The sequence below is a fragment of the Oncorhynchus clarkii genome, chromosome 17 (assembly GCF_045791955.1).
Source record: "Oncorhynchus clarkii lewisi isolate Uvic-CL-2024 chromosome 17, UVic_Ocla_1.0, whole genome shotgun sequence".
Lineage (NCBI taxonomy): Eukaryota > Metazoa > Chordata > Actinopteri > Salmoniformes > Salmonidae > Oncorhynchus > Oncorhynchus clarkii.
In genome coordinates, this window is record NC_092163.1 from 41,283,011 (window position 1) to 41,305,483 (window position 22,473).

The window sequence follows — 22,473 nt, forward strand, 5'->3', positions numbered from 1 at the left end:
ATCACTGTTGATAAGTGTTTTGCTGGTACTATTTAATGAAGCTGCCAGTTGAGGACTTGTGAGCCGTCTGTTTCTCAAACTAGACACTAATGTACTTGTCCTCTTGCTCAGTTGTGCACCGGGGCCTCCCACTACTCTTTCTATTCTGGTTAGAGCTAGTTTGCGCTGTTCTGTGAAGGGAGTAGTACACAGCGTTGTACGAGATCTTCAGTTTCTTGGCAATGTCTCACATGTAATAGCTTTCATTTCTCAGAACAAAAATAGACTGACGAGTTTCAGAAGAAAGTTCTTTATTTTTGGTCATTTTGAGCCTGTAATCAAACCCACAAATGCTGATGCTCATGATACTCAGCTAGTTCAAAGAATGCTGAGTTTATTGCTTCTTTAATCAGAACAACAGTTTTCAGCTGTACTAACATAATCGCAAAAGGGTTTTCTAATAATCAATTAACCTTTTAAAATTATAACCGTGGATTAGCTAACACAACGTGCCATTGAAACACAGGAGTGATGATTGCTGATAATGGGCCTCTGTACGCCTACGTAGATATTCCATTTAAAAAATCAGCTGTTTCCAACTACCATAGTCATTTACAACATTAACAATGTCTACACTGTATTTCTGATCAATTTGATGTTATTTTAATGGACAAAAAATGTGTTTTTCTTTCAAAAACAAGGACATTTCTAAGTGATCCCAAACTTTTGAAATGTAGTGTATATTATTATCATTAATTTTTTATTAGGCATACTATTTTGATATTGATTACTGCACTGTTGGGTAGAGCTTGCAAGTTAAGTATTTTACTGTACTTGTACATGTGACAATAAAACTTGAACTTGATTAATCAGGCTGTAATGCACAATGAATTGGTTTATACAGCCTGAAACTAATTACAGCAAAATCATGTAAATGTTCCTCACAAGCCAGAATCTTGAATAGAATTACATTTGAACTTGCTGGTATTTTCGTCTTGTGCGCGCTATGCATGTTGTTTGTGCAGTTTGTCCTTTAGCTGCTCAAAATTTGAGACAAAATTTGCACAGGGAAGTATTTTTAGAGCGCCAGTACTGAAGTTGACATTTCTATCACCTGGCACATGCATAAAACCATGTAAATATCAGCTGACTTCATGCAAGACGAAAGTACAAGCATGCAATGCATGTATACTAACTGAAGTCAGCAGGTGTTTACATGGTTTTGCGCATGTGCCAGGTGATAGAAATTTCAACTTCAGAACAGCCGCTCTAAAACGTGTGGTAAACAATACTTTCAGTTGGATATATTGTCATAAAATGTTGGCCATCTGAAGGACCAACACTACAGACAACCGGTACAGTAAATGTAATTGCATTCAACATTCTGGCTTGTAGGGAACATTTACACGATTTTGCAGTCATTACTTTCAGGCTGTGTACAGTATACCAATTAAATTGTGTATTACAGCATGATTAATCAGACTACCCCAAATCATGCTGAAAATAAACCCTGCCTGCTGCCTACACTGCTTCATCTGCATTCCAAACGCAATTACCACACTCTGAGTCTCCAGGCAAGCCAAATGCAACTCACAATGTACATCTTCAACCTGAATGACCTAAAAAAAATGGAATCCAAAAATGTTGTTTATCACCATGACCCACCCCCACCACAACTACACCACCCCAGCCCCCGCCAGCAGCAGCAGGACTGTACATTTCTAAACATCTGCCTGATTCGGGAATGTAGCGCTTTCTCCAGAACCCCTCTCCACTCGGATTATTCCATCATTAAATTAGCATATGAACTGTATGCCTGGCAGCTTGCAGTGAACAGCAGCCTGGTGGTTGTTGGTCTATGGAGCGTGGAAGGAATGCGGGCGCTGGTTCTCCCTCTGCCCAGCCAGCCCAGCAGAGGAAATTATTTCAAACAGCTCTGGTCTGTTCAAAGACACACTTCCAATGGAGAATGTATCAAAGTACTGCTGCTTAACGAGTGGTGAATGCCTGACACACAACTTTAATGTTTCAGAATATTCTGCCTAGCTTTAGGGGATCAATTGAAATGTTGTTGTTTTTTTAAGCTGAGCTTGGCATATATTACCCCTCTCATTTTTTCTGATTTTTTTTTTTTTTTACAGATATATGCTTTTCCTCAACCACTCTTTTGGATCAGTGGAAGTGGATCAAGCTAAAGCTTCCCTACATCTTGAGATGGCTGTGAATCTTGCAGTCTGAGTTTTGTGGGATGCAGTGTGGAAGAATTTAGCATGTGTAACATGAACCAAGGACATACATTACATTTTAGTCACAGAGCAGATGCTTTTATCCAGAGCAACTTACAGTAGTGAGTGGATACATTTTCAACTGGTCTCATGTGGGAATTGAATCCACAACCTTGGTGTTGCAAGGGTCACACAGCTATCATCTGAGACACACAGCTTTACCAACTGAGCTATTATAAGAAATATGAACAAGCCCTAAGGCAACCTTTGATGTTGATTATTATGTGACTACTATTCTTCTGTACTTTACTCAGACGGACTGTAAATTACTGATTTAACACCCTCCAGAAAAGCAATATTATCACAGCATGGGGATAATTATACAAATATTGAATTCAATCTAAGGAGCACAGTCTTCTGCACAGACTTCTTTTGAAAGACTTCTTTCTGGACCTGTTGGTGTACCTTTTGAAGAGGTAAGGTGAGTGAGTGATTTAGGTTGGACTCAAAGCAATGTGTTATTGGTTTCTTCCCACAAATACAGGTAATCCTACCTGACTTGAGCTGACAGTGAGTAAGTTGTGCCTGGGGGTGTTCTGTTGAACTTATGGAGAACATTTTTGATTCATAGTTTAGAAACAGAAGGACATCAAGAAAGATGGATCTGAGCTCTGGACTTGTGTGTAGCTGCAGGGTGTGTGTGTGTGTGTGTGTGTTTCTCTCTCTCTCAGGCCCCATTCCTGTCAGTGTAATTGTGTAGGGACGTGCTCCATTCCCTCTTTGGATTAAGGCTGGCTCTATCTGCTCTGCTGTCAGCTCTCAGCTCAAAGCTGCAGCCCAACAGCACCAGCCTAACACCCCAACTACATCCCCCAGGAACCAACCAAATGTGTGTGTGTTGCGTGTTTGTGTGTGTGTGATTCTGGACATGTTTAACCATTTATTTAACTAGGCAAGTCAGTTAACCCTCCGTTGTCCTCCTATTATGCCTACCACATAGTGTCACCCCGGGTCACCCTGTCCCGTCTTGATCAAGGGCTTCACGAGTGCCTTTCCGAGCTGCTCCAGGAAAACCCTCCTCTTGTTCCGCTTCCCAGGCATCCAGTCGGGCTTTATCTCTCGCCATATGACAAAGGCGTTGTTGGAGGACACGTCGAGGATGTTGTGGAAGATGACCAGGGGCCAGCGGGCGGTCATCCGTCTGCAGCTGTAGGTCCCAACCACCTTGTCTAGGTTGTCCACGCCGCCCTTGTTGCAGTTGTAGTCTAGGATGAGGGCCGGCTTCCGGTCGCGGCGGTCGCTAACGTCGGGCTCCGCGTGAAGCGTGCTCAGAAGTAGCATGTTCTTATTTCTCTTTGCCAGGTAGGACACTAGAGTGGCGGTGGGCGTGAAGGCGAACCTGGAGGACGAGACCTGTCTGCCCTTTGACTGGAGCAGCGCGGGAGGGAGCTCGGGCTTGTTCTTTCGCACCGTGCCGACCATGGTGAGGTTCCTCTCGAGGAGCCGCTGCCCGAGTTCGTAGGAGGTGAAGAAATTGTCACATGTGATTTTGTGACCGCCCGGCAGTCCCTTGGTCAGATCGAGGACGACGCGCGTGCCCTGGTTCTTCTCGGGGCCTCCGCCGGCCGCCTTGCCTGTGTAGACTTGCATCTTCCAAGCGTAGCTGGACTTGGCGTCGCAGGCCACCCACGACTTGATGCCGTATTTGGCCGGCTTGCTGGGAATGTACTGTCAGAAAGGACAGCGTCCTTTTGGTGGGGAGAGGGGAGAGGAGATTAGCAGCGTCATAGTTACTGGCTCACCATGGGGGGTGCACTGCGTTTATGTACACGCAGCCGCCGCCGCTACTGCCGATTGCTACTACTGCCGATTGCTACTTCTGCCGATTGCTACTACTGCCGATTGCTACTACTGCCCATGCTACTACTGCTACCTCTCTATGCTACACGTGCATACACAGATACATAGACGGTACCTCTGAATGGGACCAGTTGTACGTCCACCGTCACGTCGGGCCCCGGGTTGCAGAGGGCCGGCAGCCGCTCCTCCCACAGGTCCCATACCTCTTTTATGGCCGCCAGTCTGTCGGTGGCGAGTCTCGCGGGTCTCGACTGGCGGTCTTCGAATCGCAGCAGCCTCGAGTACTTGTGAAACACCTTGAGCGGCATGGTGGCGCGGAACACGGTCCTGCCGCTCTCGGCGTCCCACGGCCTCGCCTCGGGACCTGTAGACGCCGGCTAGGATCAGCAGCCCTACATAGGCGTGCAGGTCGATGGAGTCCATGGCTCGCCAGCCGTCGCCGTATTTTCTCACCCCCTGCAGATTTGTCATGTCCACAATTATCCTTTCTATCGCCGGTGTGACAAACAGCTGGAAGGTGGACGCGATGTCGAGCGCTCGCGACGCGGCGTAGGCCGTGGGGCCCGGCGTCACGACGGGGCCAGGGCGGCGGATGGCGTGGGGCCGGTCCGGGCCGCGATAGGCCACAGAGGACCATTTGATTTTGCAGTTTTTTGACAGCAACGTCTCCTTTTGGGCTCGGGCGGCTGCCGCCGCGTCCTCTCTGTCTCGATCTGGCTCTCTGTCTCGCTCTGGCTCTCTGTCTCTGTCTCGATCTGGCTCTCTGTCTCGCTCTCGCTCTCTGTCTGGCTCTCTGTCTCACTCTCGGGCAGCGGCCTGGTCTCCCTCTCGCTCTCCCTCTCGCTCTTCCTCCGAAGAGGAGCACGACCACGAGGCCGAGTCGCCGTCGTCGTCGTCGTCGTCCACATCACGCTCGGGGTTGTATTCCTCACCGTCTTCATCTTCCGAAACGTCCTCCTCTTCGGATTCGCAGTAGTCTTCTTCGTCTTCTTGGTCGACACTGGAGGATATCTGTTCCAGGACCTGAGCCGCACTGAAACAAGGACTGCGAGGCGTCGTAGGCGGAGGGCTCACGCTCGGCGGGGTCGTATTCCTCCTCGTCGTCCTCCTCGTCGTTGTCGTCCTCATCATCGTCCTCATCTTCTTCTCCTTCTTCTTCTTCTTCCTGACAATATTAGTAGCCTCTCTACGTCCGGCTTACAGTCGTAGGCGGAGGGCTCACGCTCGCCAGGGTCGTATTCCTCCTCGTCGTCGTCCTCGTCGTCCTCATCTTCTTCTTCTTTTTCTTCTTCTTCTTCTTCTTCCTGACAATATTAGTAGCCTCTCTACGGCCGGCTTACAGTGGCCACATGAATGGGAAGAGGCACGCGAATGGACGAGGCGCATGGTTGGCCCTGTCTGCTCCTTCGGGCCCTTCGGCCCATCCGGTACGCTTGGCTGATTGCACCGAGGTCGTGCACTGAGTTCTTGGGGACAAGGGTCACTCTGACCCGGCCCAGACAGAGGGGAACAACTCGTAACACAGAGCCAGGGTCACTCTGACCCGGCCCAGACAGAGGGGAACAACTCGTAACACAGGGCCAAGCTATTCAAGAATTGAACTACATTTTTATTTCCCAAAATGCTCTCAACAATTAACTGGGTTAAAAAATCCATGACATCCTCCAGTATCATGCTTAATTACGGCAAGAGAAAATTCAATTAGTGACAGGATATGGAGAATGAACAGAGCGCAACCCAACATGTATTATGTACATAAGTGAAAAAATACAAACCGTTACCCTTGTCGTTGTATTAGTTAATATGACGACTATTGCTCATCAAATGATTAAAGTTTCTAATTGCGTGATTAACTGAATCAAGCAATTGTTAACTCATTAACCTGGGGCAACACAGGAAAACTAGTTTTTATTGAGTTTCTATTTCCCAAATTAACTCAAAGAATATCAGAATATCGATTTTACAACAGCCGCTAATTAACCAGTTGACTCTACCAATCTCATTCTGAACGTCGTATAGCCCGTGAATCTGCATGGACCCGGGTCTCACCAATGAGTTCAGACCACACCAATTTTAGTTGAATATTTATTAACTAAAAAGCTAAAATGATGATAAAAGATACACATAGACAAAACACATTATAGGCTATTGATTAGAACTTAGTATAACGGGCCAACACACTATGGCGCGTGTTACCCAAAATGGGGATTTCAAAGGGAGAGAGGAAAAAGAAAGTACACGAGAGAAATATACATTTGGGTGAATTTGTCAGCTATGCTATTCTAACCTTAGCCTTGCCCCAAAGTGCCGCTCTTATGGGTCAGAATATAATGATGTAATTACATGGGGAAGATCTCAGAGGATTCTCTGCGTGGACCGTTCAGAGGACCGTTCAGGCTGCTCGATGACGCACTTCTCTGGTGCACTTCTCTGGTGCACCTTTCTGGTCGTCCTCACGATGTCAGTGTCCTTTTGGCTTAGGAGTCTGTTCCCTCACCCTTGCTCTGGAAGGGGTCTTCTGAGGACAGACAGCTCTGTAGCTCGGCATAGGAATGAAACCATTTAGATACTACGATTCGCTGGGATTGGATGCTAGGGGGTCCGGCTTGAATTCAATTCGGCTTAGACACAGCTACGCATCCGTAGCTTGGGTAGAAAATATTTATTTGTCTTCAAACTTGTGTTGCGTACTGGGTTTGTTGACTTGTTAGACCTTGGCTGCAGCTTGGGTCACGTAGTCTTATCTGTAAATTATTTACTCACAGGTTTTATACCCTCGTGTCAGAGTGGGGGTAACCGCCTTTAGGGCAATTCTCTGGGCGTACCAAGTTAAGAGCAAGGTCTAGGATTTTCTCAAATCCAATTTTAGACAACTAACTTAACATTTCATCTTTACCAAAACATTCCTTTTGATTTGGACATTTTCCACACAACGTATAATGTATAAACATCAAACATATACTAGGAAAACTCTTCACGTTACAATGTTTTCGTAATAACATCATCTATTAACATTTAATAACAAAACAAAAATGACATACATTTTCAGATTCCATCTATCATCATGATAGACGGAAACCATTGTTTCAAAGTCCCTTTATTTCATGTTTAATGTTCTGAGGCTGGTTCTCCATAATAACAGAACAAAGGAATTTGTCTGTGGCCTGAGATTTACCAGGGGCGTGAGAGGTCATAAAAACCCCACATCTTCAGACCCCTAGATCTCTCCTCCTATGTTGGGGTTGAGAGATAATCTGTATGGTTGTGGTCTCCTGTAACCTGACCTGATCAGGACAGTCATGACACCCTTATAAATGTAGACAGAGGACAGGTTAACATCTCGCAGCCCTCACAAAATGAATGCATGCCAAACCAGTAATAATTTTAAAAGATGAAGATATAAATGTGTTAATTAGAAGCAACACAATTATTTACAATTCAAAAAAGATTATTTGAAAATCTACACTGAGTGTACCAAACATTAGGAACACCTTAATATTGAGTTGCACCCCCTTTGCCGTCAAGCCGGTGTGCTTGGCATCTAATACCTTACCCCATTCAAAGGCACTTCAATCTTTTGTCTTGCCCATTCACCCTCTGAATGGTACACATGTCTCAATTGTCTCATGGCTTAAAAATCCTGATTTAACCTTCTTTAATCTGTCTTCATTTACACTGATTGAAGTGGATTTAACAGGTGACATCAATAAGGAATCATAGCTTTAACCTGTATTCACCTTTCCAGTGTGTCATACATCCGAATTATACAACAGTTGGACTGATCCTACAGCCTTCATAGAATCAACAACCCTGAAGCAATTATAAGCAGACGAAAAATAATCACGAAATACAGAGATCACCCCAAAATAAATATTAAACACTATTATAACATTTGTGTGTGGAAAAGCACAAGGAATGGACCGCTGTCCCATAGAGTTCTATTTGACATTATAGGACAACGTAGCGCCTCTGTTTACACAAATGTCACTCAATGCAGTGCTTCCTAGTTCTATGTATCAAACTGTTATGTCAGTTATATTAAAACCAGGAAAATCTGGAGAGTCCCCTGCTGATTACAGACCCATACATTTAATAATCTGTGACAATAAAATAATAACAAAGCTCATAAGTAATAGAATGGCAAAAGTCTTATTAACCGACTTCATACCTAACAATCAAACAGGGTTAATTCAAAAAAGACACATACAAACAAATACAAGAACATGTTTCAGTTTAATACAATACGCAAAAAAACAAGATTCATCAATGATGGCGGTTGATGACAAAATTGACCATTTTGAATGGTCTTTTCTATTCAAAACTTTGGAAGCTTTCAACTTTCCATCTGAAATAATAAATGTAATACAAACATGAAATGTATTAAAGCAAAAATATAGCACATCATTTTATTTTTGGAAGATCTCTGTTTTTCGTGACTATGTTTTTCCTAAACTGCAGGACTGTTTTGCTAGCACAGACTGGAATATGTTCCAGGATTCTACCGATGGCATTGAGGAGTGCACCACATCAGTCACTGGCTTCATTAATAAGTGCATAAATGATGTCATCCCCACAGTGACTGTACGTACATACCCCAACCAGAAGCCATGGATTACAGGCATATCTGATATCTGATATAGCCTGATATCAATATCTGAGCTAAACGGTAGAGCTGCCACTTTCAAGGAGAGGGACTCTAACCGCGAAGCTTATAAGAAATCCCGCTATGCCCTCCAACGAACCATCAAACAGGCAAAGCGTCAATACAGGACTGAGATTGAATTGTACTACACCGGCTCTGACACTCGTCGAATATGGCAGGGCTTGCAAACTATTACAGACTACAAAGGGAAGCACAGCCGAGAGATGCCCAGTGACTCAAGCCTACCAGACGAGCTTAATTAATTCCATGCTCGCTTCAAGGCAAGTAACACTGAAACTTGCATGAGAGCATGATGTGAGTAAGACCTTTAACCTCTTTCAGCTAGGGGGCAGTATTTTAATGTTTGGAAAAATAACGTTTCCAAAGTAAACGGCCTATTTCTCAGGCACAGATGCTAGAATATGTATACAATTGACAGATTAGGATAGAAAACACTCTAAAGTTTCCAAAACTGTCAACATTTTGTGTGTGAGTACAACAGAACTGATATTGCATGCGAAAACCTGAGGAAAATCAAACCAGGAAGTGGCTTCTATTTTGAAAGCTCCATGTTCCATAGCCTGCCTTCGCTCCATTTAAAGAGATATCAACCAGATTCCTTTTCCTATGGCTTCCTCAAGGTGTCAACATTCTTCGGACATAGTTCCAGGCTTTTATTTTGAAAAATGAGCGAGAAAGATAACATCGCGTCAGGTGTTCGCATGAGTTTTGCTTGCGCAACATTGCTTGGGCAGCCATCGTCTCTCCCTCTCCTACTGAAAAAGACAGTGCTGGTTGATATATTATTGATTATATATTTTAAAAACAACCTGAGGATTGATTATAAAAAACATTTGACATGCTTCTGTGGACATTACGGATACTATTTGGAATTTTCGTCTGCGTTGTCGTGACCGCTCGAGCCTGTGGATTTCTGAACATAACGCGCCAAACAAACTGAAGTATTTTGGATATAAAAATCATCTTTATGGAACAAAAGGAACATTTATTGTGTAACTAGGAGTCTCGTGAGTGAAAACATCCGAAGATCATCAAAGGTAAGCGATTAATTTGATTGCTTTTCTGATTTTCGTGACCAAGCTACTTTGATGCTAGGTGTTCATAATGTTTTGTCTAGTGATCGATAAACTTACACAAACGCTTGGATTGCTTTCGCTGTAAAGCATATTTTCAAAATCGACAGGTGGATTAACAAAATGCTAAACTGTGTTTTGCTATATTGCACTTGTGATTTCATGAATATAAATATTTGTATTAATATTATTTCAAGGTGGCGCTCTGCAATTCAGCGGTTGTTGATGACAATTATCCCGCTAAAGGGATGGGTAGCGTCAAGAAGTTAACCTGTTGCGTCGACCAAACCCGGATCCGGGATTCTATTTACAGACCTAAGCTCATTACCATAACGCAACGTTAACTATTCATGAAAATCACAAATGAAATGAAATAAATATGCCATCTCTCAAGCTTAGCCTTTTGTAAACAACACTGTCATCTCAGATTTTCAAAACATTTTCACGCCCAATTTTTCAGTTTTTGATTTGTTAAAAAAGTTTGAAATATCCAATAAATGTCGTTCCACTTCATGATTGTGTCCCACTTGTTGTTGATTCTTCACAAAAAAAATACAGTTTTATATCTTTATGTTTGAAGCCTGAAATGTGGCAAAGGGTCGCAAAGTTCAAGGGGGCCGAATACTTTCGCAAGGCACTGTATGTGAGAATGCTATTCATTGACTACCTGCTCAGCGTTCAACACCATGGTGCACTCAAAGCTCACCAATAAGCTAAGGACCCTGGGACTAAACACCTCCCTCTGCAACTGGATCCTGGACTTCCTGACAGACCGCCCCAGGTGGTAAGAGTAGGTAACAACACATCTGCCACGCTGATCCTCAACACGGGGGTCCATCAGGGGTGCATGCTTAGTCCCCTCCTGTACTCCCTGTTCACTCATGACTGCCAGGCCTTGCTTGATTTATATTTTATTTTATGTCCTCGGGGCACCACTGAAAATGAGACTCCAGTCTCAATTGGGATCCCCTGATTAAATAAAAGTTCATAAATAGAAACAACGGTCCAACCACCGTATTTTACAGGTGGTATGGGGTTCTTTTCTGCTTATGCATTCTCATTTCGACGGCAAATCCACCACTGGTTTTGTGGCCAAAGAGTTCTATTATCATGTCATCCAACAACTGTAAATGCCCGGAGTTTGCCAAACAGCATTGGCACTTGGATTGGAACTGGAAAATAGAGCTCTTTGGCCACACAAACCAGTGGTGGGTTTGGTGTCAAAGTAAGAAGGTTGTCTCTGCCAGGAGGTTGAAACTTGGCCGGAGTGGATCGATCATCCAACAAGACAATAACCCCAAGCAAACATCAAAATCCACAAAGAAACGGTTAATTGGTCACAAAATCTACATTCTGTAATGGCCATCTCAGTCTCCGAACATGAAACCCATTGAAAACCGGTGGTTTGAATTGATGCATGCAGTCCATAAACGCAGTGGAAGGATATCAAGGCTCTAGAGGAATGGTCTGAAATCCCTCCCAATGTGATACCTTTTTTTTTTTTACAACTGTATTATAATTTTTTGACAATACAAAAAATATATACATGCACATACAAACAACAACAGATACAGACGCACACAAATATCCACAACATCACCCCTGCCCAGGCCCACCTGCTCAAATCAAATCAAAACAAATTGTATTAGTCACATGCGTCGAATACAACAGGTGGAGACCTTACAGTGAAATGCTTACTTACGAACCCCTAACCAACAACGCAGTTTCAAAAAAATATGGATAAGAATAAGAGATAAAAGTAACAAGTAATTAAAGAGCAGCAGTAAAATAACAATAGTGAGACTATATACAGGGGGTACCGATACAGAGTCAATGTGCAGGGGCACCGGTTAGTTGAGGTAGTATGTACATGTAGGTAGAGATATTAACTTCTTGCCGCACCGATCCCTTTAGCTGGATCATTTTCGTCAACATCCGGTGAATTGCAGAGCGCCAAATTCAAATTAAATTACTAAAAATATTTAATTTTCATGAAATCACTAGTGCAATATACCAAAACACAGTTTAGCTTGTTGTTAATCCACCTGTCATGTCAGATTTCAAAAAAGCTTTACGGTGAAAGCAAACCATGCGATTATGTGAGGACAGCTCTCAGCAGACAAAACATTACAAACAGCTAGCAGCAAAGTAGATTGGTCACAAAAGTCAGAAAAGCAATTAAATTAATTGCTTACCTTTGATGATCTTCGTATGTTTGCACTCATGAGACTCCCAGTTACACAATAAATGTTTGTTTTGTTCCATAAAGATTCTCTTTATATCCAAAAACCTCCATTTGGTTGGCGCGTTTTGTTTAGTAATCCACAGGCTTGTGCAAGTCACAACGGGCAGACGGAAATTCCAAATACTATCCATAAAGTTCGTAGAAACCTGTAAAAAAACATGTAAAATGTTTTTTTATAATCAATCCTCTGTTTGTTTTTACAATAAATAATCACTAATATTTCAACCGGACGGTAGCCTTTTCAATACAAGAGAGAAAGAAAAGGTGCCGCGCGCATGAACAAATCTAAGGACATTGTCTATCCACTGATGCGATGTGATCATTCTCGCTCATTTTTCAGAATAAAAGCCTGAAACTATGTCTAAAGACTGTTCACACCTTGCGGGAAGCCATGTGGAAAGGAATCTGGTTGATATCCCTTTAAATGGAGGAAGTGAGAGGAAGAGAGAGGTTTCAGAAAAACAGCACTTCCTGAATGGATTTTCCTCAGGTTTTTGCCAGCAATATCAGTTATGTTATACTCACAGACAATATTTTGACAGTTTTGGAAACTTTAGAGTGTTTTCAATCCTCATCTGCCAATTATATACATATTCTAGCTTCTGGGCCTGAGAAATAGGCAGTTTCATTTGGGCACGTATTTCATCCAAACATCAAAATACTGCCCCCTAGTCTCAAGAGGTTTTAAGGTCAACGACATCATGAATTTTACCCAGTACCAGGACATTTTAGCCAAGAATCTTCCAGCAAGATAATAACCTCAAGTACACATCAAAATCTACAAAGGAATGGTTAATTGGCCACAAAATAAACATTTAGCAATAGGAAATCTCTGTCTCCAGACTTGAAACCCACTGAAAACATGTGGTTTGAATCAAAGAAGGCAGTCCATAAGCACAAACAGAGGACATCAAGGATCTGGATTCTGTATGGAGGAATGGTCTAAGATCCCTCCCAATGTGTTCTCCAACTCATACAACATTTTGGAAAAAGCCTCAGTGCTGTTATCCTTGCAACGTGAGGTATTGACATTTACTGAAAAAAGGCCTGTCAATAAGTTTGACACATACTTAAAAAAAAAATTGGACCATACAATATAGCTCAGTATTTGAATTATTTATTTTATACAGTGATTTTTGCTTATCTTTATCAACGGTAACAATACTTTTGGACCCCACTGTATACCAGAACTAAAAATGGTGCTATGTAGAGGAGGAATACTTCTCTCTTGGTAATATTTTTGTTCAGTCCCCTGTCACTTACAGTAAACAAATTACAGAACAACTCACCATTCAGTAGCACACAGCCTTTTACTGGGGTACATGGCTGGTGGGTTTGTAATCAGGGAGCACAGAGGCTGATCAGAATAGAGGGTTGTGATAATTGTTTTACTGGGGTACATGGCTGGTGGGTTTGTAATCAGGGAGCACAGAGGCTGATCAGAAAAGAGGGTTGTGATAATTGTTTTACTGGGGTACATGGCTCTTAGTGGGGAATGTAGTTTTACCAGTATACAGTGTGTGCATTGGGAATATGAATTTAGCTAGTACGTTGGGGAATAGTCATTTTTATCAGGGGGGATGGCTGTATGCAAGCAGTGGGAGTAGAAGCTAGTCATTCCTGTATTTCCAGGGTTAAATACCTTGGAGCTTGGATCAGTACATTATAGATCTGACTGCCCCTCTCCTCTCCGGCCCTGCGTTCAGAGTACTAATTGACTGCTGCTGGTCCAGGGTGAGTGAGTGAGGGTGAGTGAGTGTGTGTGTGGGTATGTGCGTGCATGCATGCATGTGTGTGTGTTTTTAAAAATGTGTCCTCAGTTTGATTTAGATACAATAATTATCATAGTGTGTAGAGGAATGAATACTATACGTACATTGTGTGTGTGTGTGTGTTTGTGTGTGAGAGTGAGTGTGCTGTAGTGTTCGTGTTTCGACTTTGACCCCCAGATACAATCCACAGCTCAATAAAGGGGGGGGTTATGGGGTAAAGCATTGCACGCACGTTATCCACAGCAGCCAGAGAGTTCCGCACAGGACAGGAAGGAGAAGATCAATAATGTACATACTGTATGTTGTTAAGTGAAATATGGGCCTGGTTAAGACCCATGCATAAATGACCGGAGTTGGATCAATACACCAAAAGATAATCAATTATTGACGTTTTTTTAATCAAATCACATTTTATTGGGCACATACACAAATTTAGCAGATGTTATTGGGGGTGTTGTGAAATGCTTGTGTTCCTAGCTCCAATAGTGCAGTAGTATCTAACAATTCACAACAATATGCATAAATCTAAAAGTAAAATAATGGAATTAAGAATTATAGAAATATTAGAACATGCAAGTTTTTTCCAAATATACAGTGCCTTCGGAAAGTATTTTTTCACATTTTGTAACGTTACAGCCTTATTCTGGATAATAATTTTAAAAATCCTCAGTAATCTACACACAATACCCCATAATGACAAAGATAAAAAAAAATATGTTTAAATGTTTGCAAATTTATGAAAAATAAAAACAATAATAGCTTATTTACATAAGTATTCAGACCCTTTGTTAATAGATTAGAAATTGAGCTCAAGTGCATCCTGTTTCTATTGATCATCCTTGAGATGTTTCCAAAACTTGATTAGAGTCCACCTGTGGTAAATTATATTGATTGGACATGATTTAGAAAGTCTCACACACGTCTATTTAAGGTCCCACAGTTGACAGTGCATGTCAGAGCAAAAACCAAGACATGAGGTCGAAGGAATTGTCTGTATTGTTCATAGACATGATTGTGTCGAGGCACAGATCTGGGGAAGGTTACCAAAACATTTCTGCAGCATTGAAGGTCCTTCAAAACACAGTGGCCAAACTGAAGAATCAGGGGAGAATGGGCTTGGTTAGGGAGGTGACCAAGAACCCGATGGTCACTCTAATAGAGCTCTAGAGTTCCTCTGTGGAGAAGGGAGAACCTTCCAGAAGGACAACCTTCTCTGCAGCAATCCACCAATCAGGCTTTTATGGTAGAGTGGCCAGGCGGAAGCCACTCCTCAGTAAAAATTTTGAAAATTGTGTTTTTTGCTTCGTCATTATGAGGTATTGTGTGTTGATTGATGAGCGGGAAAAAAATAATTTAATGAATTTTAAAATGAAGCTGTAATGTAACAAAATGTTGAAAAGTCAAGAGTCACAATATTTTTCTGAATGCACTGTATGTATGGTGATTTCATGGTACGAAACTACTAATTTCCTTCACATTTGGTTCTGTATATATCTTTAAAACAATACTCTTGAGAATTTTTTTGAAAGGGGTTCCTATTGAATGAGATTATAGTTGTGGATGAAGAATATGGAATTCCGACTTGATCTAATCATTGTTGTGGTAAAACAGAGTGAATGTCGGGATGTGTGTAGGAGGAAGGGAAAAAAATACATTTCTCGATATTTTTTACTTTAAAATGTATGTCAAACAAAAAACAATACTAAGTTATACAAACCATACAACTCTGTGCACAAGTACTACTTTAAACACACACACACACACACACACACACACACACACACACACACACACACACACACACACACACACACACACACACACACACACACACAGCTGACAGCAAGCCCATTGGAAATACATGCTGGGCCTCTCCCTGGCACCATAGTGCATTGATTATCTGCCAGGGGAAGAGCAGAGATAGGGCTGGCTGGAGAGAGATGCATGGAGGAAAGCAGAATGAGATGGACGGGGGGATTAGGGTGAGGAAGAGGGTGGGGAGGGAGAGATTAGTGAGGATAGGGGGCAAGAAGAGAGGAAGAAAGATGGGGGGCACATTAAGGAGAAGGAAAGGACCCAGTGGAGGGTGGAGAGAGGAGTGATGAGTGAGGGAGAAATAGAGGGTGATGAGAAATGGAGAGATTGGCAGAGAGAGGGGGGAAGCAAGATAGAGGGGATGTTGTGAAGAGGAACGAGAGATGCATGGAAAAGGGAGAGAGCGAGGAAAGGTGAGGGGGATAACTTAGAGGAAGTCTGGGAGAGAACACACTCCGAGGCACGCTGGAGGACAAAATATCCCACACACCCACACAGTTATGCAGGCATACACACACTTAGACATACTGTACATTCATCCAGTCACACACAGACATGCTCAGACAAACACACACACACACCATGCAGAGCCAAACAAATGTCTCTCTCAGTCGCATCTCTCCTATGTACTGTAATCATCATTGTAAATGCATTTATCATTACAACTATCATTTACCAGGTAAGGACACCATTTCTGTCCCACTTCATAACAGACATTACAGTCTATAGTGCCAGACGTAGGGGGGTAGGGAGGTTCATTACAGCTACCCCTAGGTGTGTGTGTGTTTGTGTGTGTGTGTGTGGACTGTGAACTCTTGTTCTCTGTGGCCGATGCAAAGCTAGTGGCCTAGATGGAATCCCTAGCGGTGTCCTCAGAGCATCCCGCCCCGAGGAAGGTAGGCAACAACACCACCACTACGCAGATCCGCAACACAGGGGTCCCATAAGGGTGCATCTCAGCCCCCTCCTGTAATCCCTGTTAATCCATCACTGCGTGGCCTTGCACGCCACCAAAACAATCACCAAGTTTGCGGACGACACAGCAGTGGTAGGCCTGGATACAAACAATGATGAGACAGCCTACAGGGAGGAGGTGAGGGCCCTGGCGGGGCGGTTCCAGGAAAATAACATCTCCCTAAAGTCAACAAAACAAAGGAGCTGATTGTGGACTTCAGGAGACAGCAGAGGGATAACTCCCCAATCCACATTGAAGGGCCGCAGTGGAAAAGATGAAAAGCTTCAAGGTCCTCAGTGTACACATCACTGACAATCTGAAACAGTCCACCCACACAGACAGTGTGGTGAAGAAGGCGTAACAGTGCCTCTTCAACCTCAGGAGGCTGAAGAAAATGTGGCTTGGCTCCTAAGACCCTTACAAACGTTTACATATCCACCATTGAGAGCATCCTGTTGGGCTGTATCACTGCCTGGTACGGCATTTGCACCGTCCGCAACCGCAGGGCTCTCCAGAGGGTCGTGTGGTTAGCCCAACGCCAACGTATCACTGGGAGCACACTGCCTGCCTTTCAGGACATCAAGGAAGATCATCAAGGATCTCAGCCACCCGAGCACTGGCTTGTTCACCCCGCTATCATCCAGAAGGCGAGGTAAGTACAGATGCATCAAAGCTGGGACAGAGAGACTGAAAAACAGCTTTTATCTCAAGGCCATCAGACTGTTAAATAGCCATCACCAGCCAGCCTCCACCCAGAAGCTGTTTAGAAGCCTCTTGGACCTAGACTTGGTGCTCCGGTACGGCTTGCCATGTGGAAGCAGAGAGAACAGTCTATGATTTGGGTGGCTGGAGTCTTTGACAATATTTAGGGCCTTCCTCTGACACCGCCTGGTATAGAGGTCATAGATGGCAGGAAGCTTGGCCCCAGTGATGTACTGAGGCGTTCGCACTACCCTCTGTAGTGCCTTGCGTCGGGGGCCGAGCAGTTGCATTGCCAGGCAGTGATGCTCTCGTTGGTGCAGCTGTAGAACCTTTTGAGGATCTGAGGACCCATGCCAAATCTTTTCAGTCTCCTGAGGGGGAATAGGTTTTGTTGTGCCCTCTTCATGACTGTCTTGGTGTGCTTGAACCATGTTAGTTTGTTGGTGAAGTGGACACCAAGGAACTTAAAGCTCTAAACCTGCTCCACTGCAGCCCCGTCAATGAGAATGGGGGTGTCCTCGGTCCTCTTTTTCCTGTAGTGTCACATGAGTTGACGCTGGAGAGAGTAAAACATTTAATAAAGAACGGACATGGAACGAGACAGGAACAGCATCAGCAAACTAATAATACAGACAAAAAACAATCAATGAAGAAGTGGGGAACAGAGCAGTGGAACTGACAAATATAGGGGAGGTAATAACAGGTGATGAGTGAGTCCAGATGAGTCCAATATCGCTGATGCGCGTGACGAGGGAAGGCAGATGTGCGTAATAGATGATGGGAGTGCGTGATGCAGGGCGAGAGTGGGAGCAGATGTGACATGTAGTCCACAATCATCTCCTTTGTCTTGACCACGTTGAGAGAGAGGTTGTATCCTGGCACCACATGGCCAGGTCTCTGACCTCCTCCCTATAGGCCGTCTCGTCGTTGTTGGTGATCAGACCTACCACTGTCAGCTGCATATTTAATGATGGAGTCGTGCCTGGCCGTGCAGTCATGAGTTAACAGGGAGTAAAGGAGGGGACTGAGCCAATCAGTTGTTGTGAAAAGGTAGGGGTGGCATATCGTGGCAAGAACAGCTCAAATAAGCAAAGAGAAACGACAGTCCATCATTACTTTGGAAAAAATGTTCCTCATCAATCTACACACAATACCCATAATGACAATGTCAAAACAGGTTTTTAGAAATGTTAGCAAATGTATAAAAAATAAAAACAGATTTAAATGGACTTATTTACATAAGTATTCAGACCCTTTGCTATGAGACTCAAAATAGAGATCAGATGATGTCACGACTTCCGCCGAAGTTGGTCCCTCTCCTTGTTCGGGCGGCGTTCGGCGGTCGACGTTACCGGCTTTCTAGTCACCACCGATCCATGTTTCATTTTTGTTTTGTTTTGTCTTCATTATACTCACCTGGTTTCCATTCCATAATCAGTGTTCCTTATTTAACCCTCTGGCTTCCCCTGTTGTTTTGTGCGTGATTGTTTTTTGTCAAGTGGTTCCGTGTACGTGATCTGGATTGTTTATGTTTATCTTCTTATGGCTGCAGGGGCAGTATTGAGTAGCTTGGATGAAAAGGTGCCCAGAGTAAACGGCCAGCTCCTCAGTCTCAGTTGCTAATTATTATTATTATTAGTATTGGATAGAAAACACTCTAAAGTTTCCAAAACTGTCAAAATATTGTCTGTGTGTATAACAGAACTGATATTGCAGGCGAAACCCTGAGGAAAATCAAACCAGGAAGTGGCTTCTATTTTGAAAACCTCATGTTCCATAGCCTGCCTTTGCTCCATTTAAAGGGATATCAACCAGATTCATTTTCCTATTGCTTCCTCAAGGTGTCAACAGTCTTCGGACATAGTTTCAGGCTTTTATTTTGAAAAATGAGCCAGAAAGATAACCGCGTCAGGTGTTCGCATGAGTTTTGCTCGCGCAACAGAGTTTGGGCAGCCATTGCCTTTCCCTCTCCTACTGAAAAATACAGTTGTGATTGATATATTAACGATTATATATTTTAAAAACAACCTGAGGATTGATTATAAAAAACGTTTGACATGTTTCTGTGGACATTACGGATACTATTTGGAATTTGTCTGCGCTGTCGTGACCGCTCTTTCCTGTGGATTTCTGAACATAACACGTCAAACAAACAGAGGTATTTTGGATATAAAAATCATCTTTATGGAACAAAAGGAACATTTATTGTGTAACTGGGAGTCTCATGAGTGACAACATCCGAAGATCATCAAAGGTAAACTATTAATTTGATTGCTTTTCTGATTTTCGTGACCAAGCTACTTGATGCTAAGTGTACATAATGCTTTGTCGAGCGATCGATAAACTTACACAAACACTTGGATTGCTTTCGCTGTAAAGCATATTTTCAAAATCTGACAAGACAGATGGATTAACAAAAGGCTAAGCTGTGTTTTCCTATATTGCACTTGTGATTTCATGAATATAAATATTTTAAGTAATATTGTTTGAATGTGGCGCTATGCAATTCAGCGGTTGTTGATGACAATTATCCCGTTACCGGGAGTGCAGCCATAACAAGTTATCCTTGTTGGATTATTGTTGAATTTGAGTAAATATTGTGGCTTTACTCATACCTGTGTCCTGCGCCTGACTCCGCCTTATTCCATTCACCTAGAACATTGACAGGTGCATCCTGTCTCCATTGATCATCCTTGATATTTTTCTGTGCATGTCAGAGAATACAAGCCATGAGGTCAAAGGAATTGTCCGTAGAGCTCCGAGACAGGAATGTGCCGAGGCACAGCTCTGCGGAAGGGTACCAAAACATTTCTGCATCATTGAAGGTTCCCAAGAACACAGTGGCCTCCATCATTCTAACAGTTTTTTGTGATTGCTTACACACTTGTTGCAGAATTTGACTCATTGTGTCAAAACTCTACACACAAGCCGAATAAGACACAACACTTGGAGATAAACTTCTCACTTTTATGTCAATATGAAACTCTGCAATCCAAACCTAACAATCCTTTTCAAAATGGCAGGTTTGCAACAAAATGATACACACATGCACCATTTGAATTACTCTTTCAAAGCAGCAACACACACTGATGTACTTGACATTGCAAGTTTTTACAACAAAAAACACAAAGGAAAGTTGAATTACAGTACAGTAATAAATACAATATGTTACTGTAAACAAAAATCATTACAGTAAAATTACTGTGCAATGGTAAACAAAAAATAGTACTGTAAGGGATTGTAACGGATGGGGTGGATGGTTTACGGATCCTGCCTTCTGTTAGGGTCTGGCCACATCACCTCATCCACATCACAAGCAATGTCATCCCTGGCTAGGCAATGAGGAAATATTGCCTCGTATCCAACCCTGGACTGACCCACCTCAATGTCATCCCTGGCTAGGCAATGGGGAAATATCGCCGTATCCAACCCTGGACTGACCCACCTCAATGTCGCCGCATGCCACTTCCATCGATTACAGAAGAAGAATATGGTGTAACTCAAAACACAGGACTACAATGTCTACATTTTCACACAGGGATGGGGTGGGGGTGGAGGGAGGGTTGGGTCAGACACATTCAGTCAAAACTACAAGCTACAGGCAACGCCCCCGTAGACAACCCCCCCCCCCCCCACCCCCCACCCCCAGAATGGGGCACCTGCTTTGTCTGAATGTATCTATGCAGTACCAATAGGACACAATGTACTGCCATTACTGTATTATAGTATAGTACAGTGACACTTACTTGCACAAAGTCATAGCAAAGATCTTTGACTTTAAAGCTGTTCTTCTCAAATGGGACCCTGTACAGCTGCTTCATCGTAAGTTGGTGTTGACGCAAGATGTGGCAGAGTGTCGACATACTGCCACGGTTGATATTATGGAATGTTTGACCTAAGATGACTTGCTCTCGTATTTGATGTAGGCGGTTGGGTTGTTTGCCAACACTAGATTGACAATGGCCCGTTCCTGTTCATGGGTGAACAGTTGCCTTCCACCCTCAGGAGGCCGTCTGGCAGTTCTGTAGAAAATGCAAGAATATGATGTCATGTTAGGTTCTTCTTTACATACTGTACTGTCATACTGTACACAGTAACATCAAAACTGTCTTACATGTGCTTTACAGCACTATACCTATTTTATTTGTTCACTGAGACCTAATATTGTAGGACTACATTGTAATGTACTGTTATGCTGAATGATGTACAACAATTACATAGGTACAGTCTAGTGTAGAAAGTTGAAGACATACCCGTTCTCCAGTCTAAATGTCCGTATTATAGATGCTACCATGTAGCAACTCAGGTTGGGCTGGACCCTCATCGTCAGGCCATGATTTATGACATGGTCCATCAAAGTTGGCCTAATGTCGTCGGAAATATGTCTCCGTCTATTGCCTGGTCCCCTTCTTTGTTCTTGTCCTCGTCCTCCTCTCTCTCTTCCTCTTCCTCTCGCTCTCACTGCCTCCATGTTTGCAAAGTTCTCACAAAAGAGTTGAGCTGACCTGAGGTCTATTTGTAGTGCTAAGGCTCAGAATAGTTGGTGTTCAATTACTGTATGAGTGTTTTCATGTGTGTGTGTGTGTGGGTTTTGCCAATTTCAGGTATGTTTTGCATTTTGAATAGAAGTGTTTTCCCAATGATTCCAAGAGATTTCATTCTTGAACGAAGTGTCTAATGTAAGAAACAGTGTGCAGTGTTGCACACAGAAAATGTGTTTGTACTTGTGGTGCCTTTGTTTAAGGCATGGTTACAAAAGTTTTTGATGCTTTTGTCTAAGCATTCACTTAGAGTGTGTAAGCAATCGTCAAAAACTGTTATTGGAAGAATTTTGGAACCACAAAGACTCTTCCAAGAGCTGGCCGCCTGGCCAAACTGAGCTCAGGGGGAGAAGGGGCTTGGTCAGGTCACTTAAGAACCCAATGGTCACTCTGACAGAGCTCCTCTGTGGAGACGAGAGAACCTTCCAGAAGGACAACCATCTCTGCAGCACTCCACCAATCAGGCCTTTATGGTAGAGTGGCCAGACGGAAGCTACTCCTCAGTAAAAGGCACATGACAGTCCACTTGGAGATTGCCGAAACCATTTGAAACAAGATGCTCTGATCTGATGAAACCAAGATTGAACTCTTTGGCCTGAATGCCAAGCATCATATCTGGAGGAAACCTGGCACCATCCCTATG

The 22,473-nt window shown here is 43.2% G+C and overlaps 1 pseudogene; it reads right to left on the reverse strand.

Moving 5' to 3' along the window:
• Nucleotides 1-3,206: 3,206 nt before the first annotated feature.
• On the reverse strand, nt 3,207-21,110 carry LOC139369434 (piggyBac transposable element-derived protein 4-like; annotated as a pseudogene).
• Between the last annotated feature and the right edge of the window lie 1,363 nt (nt 21,111-22,473).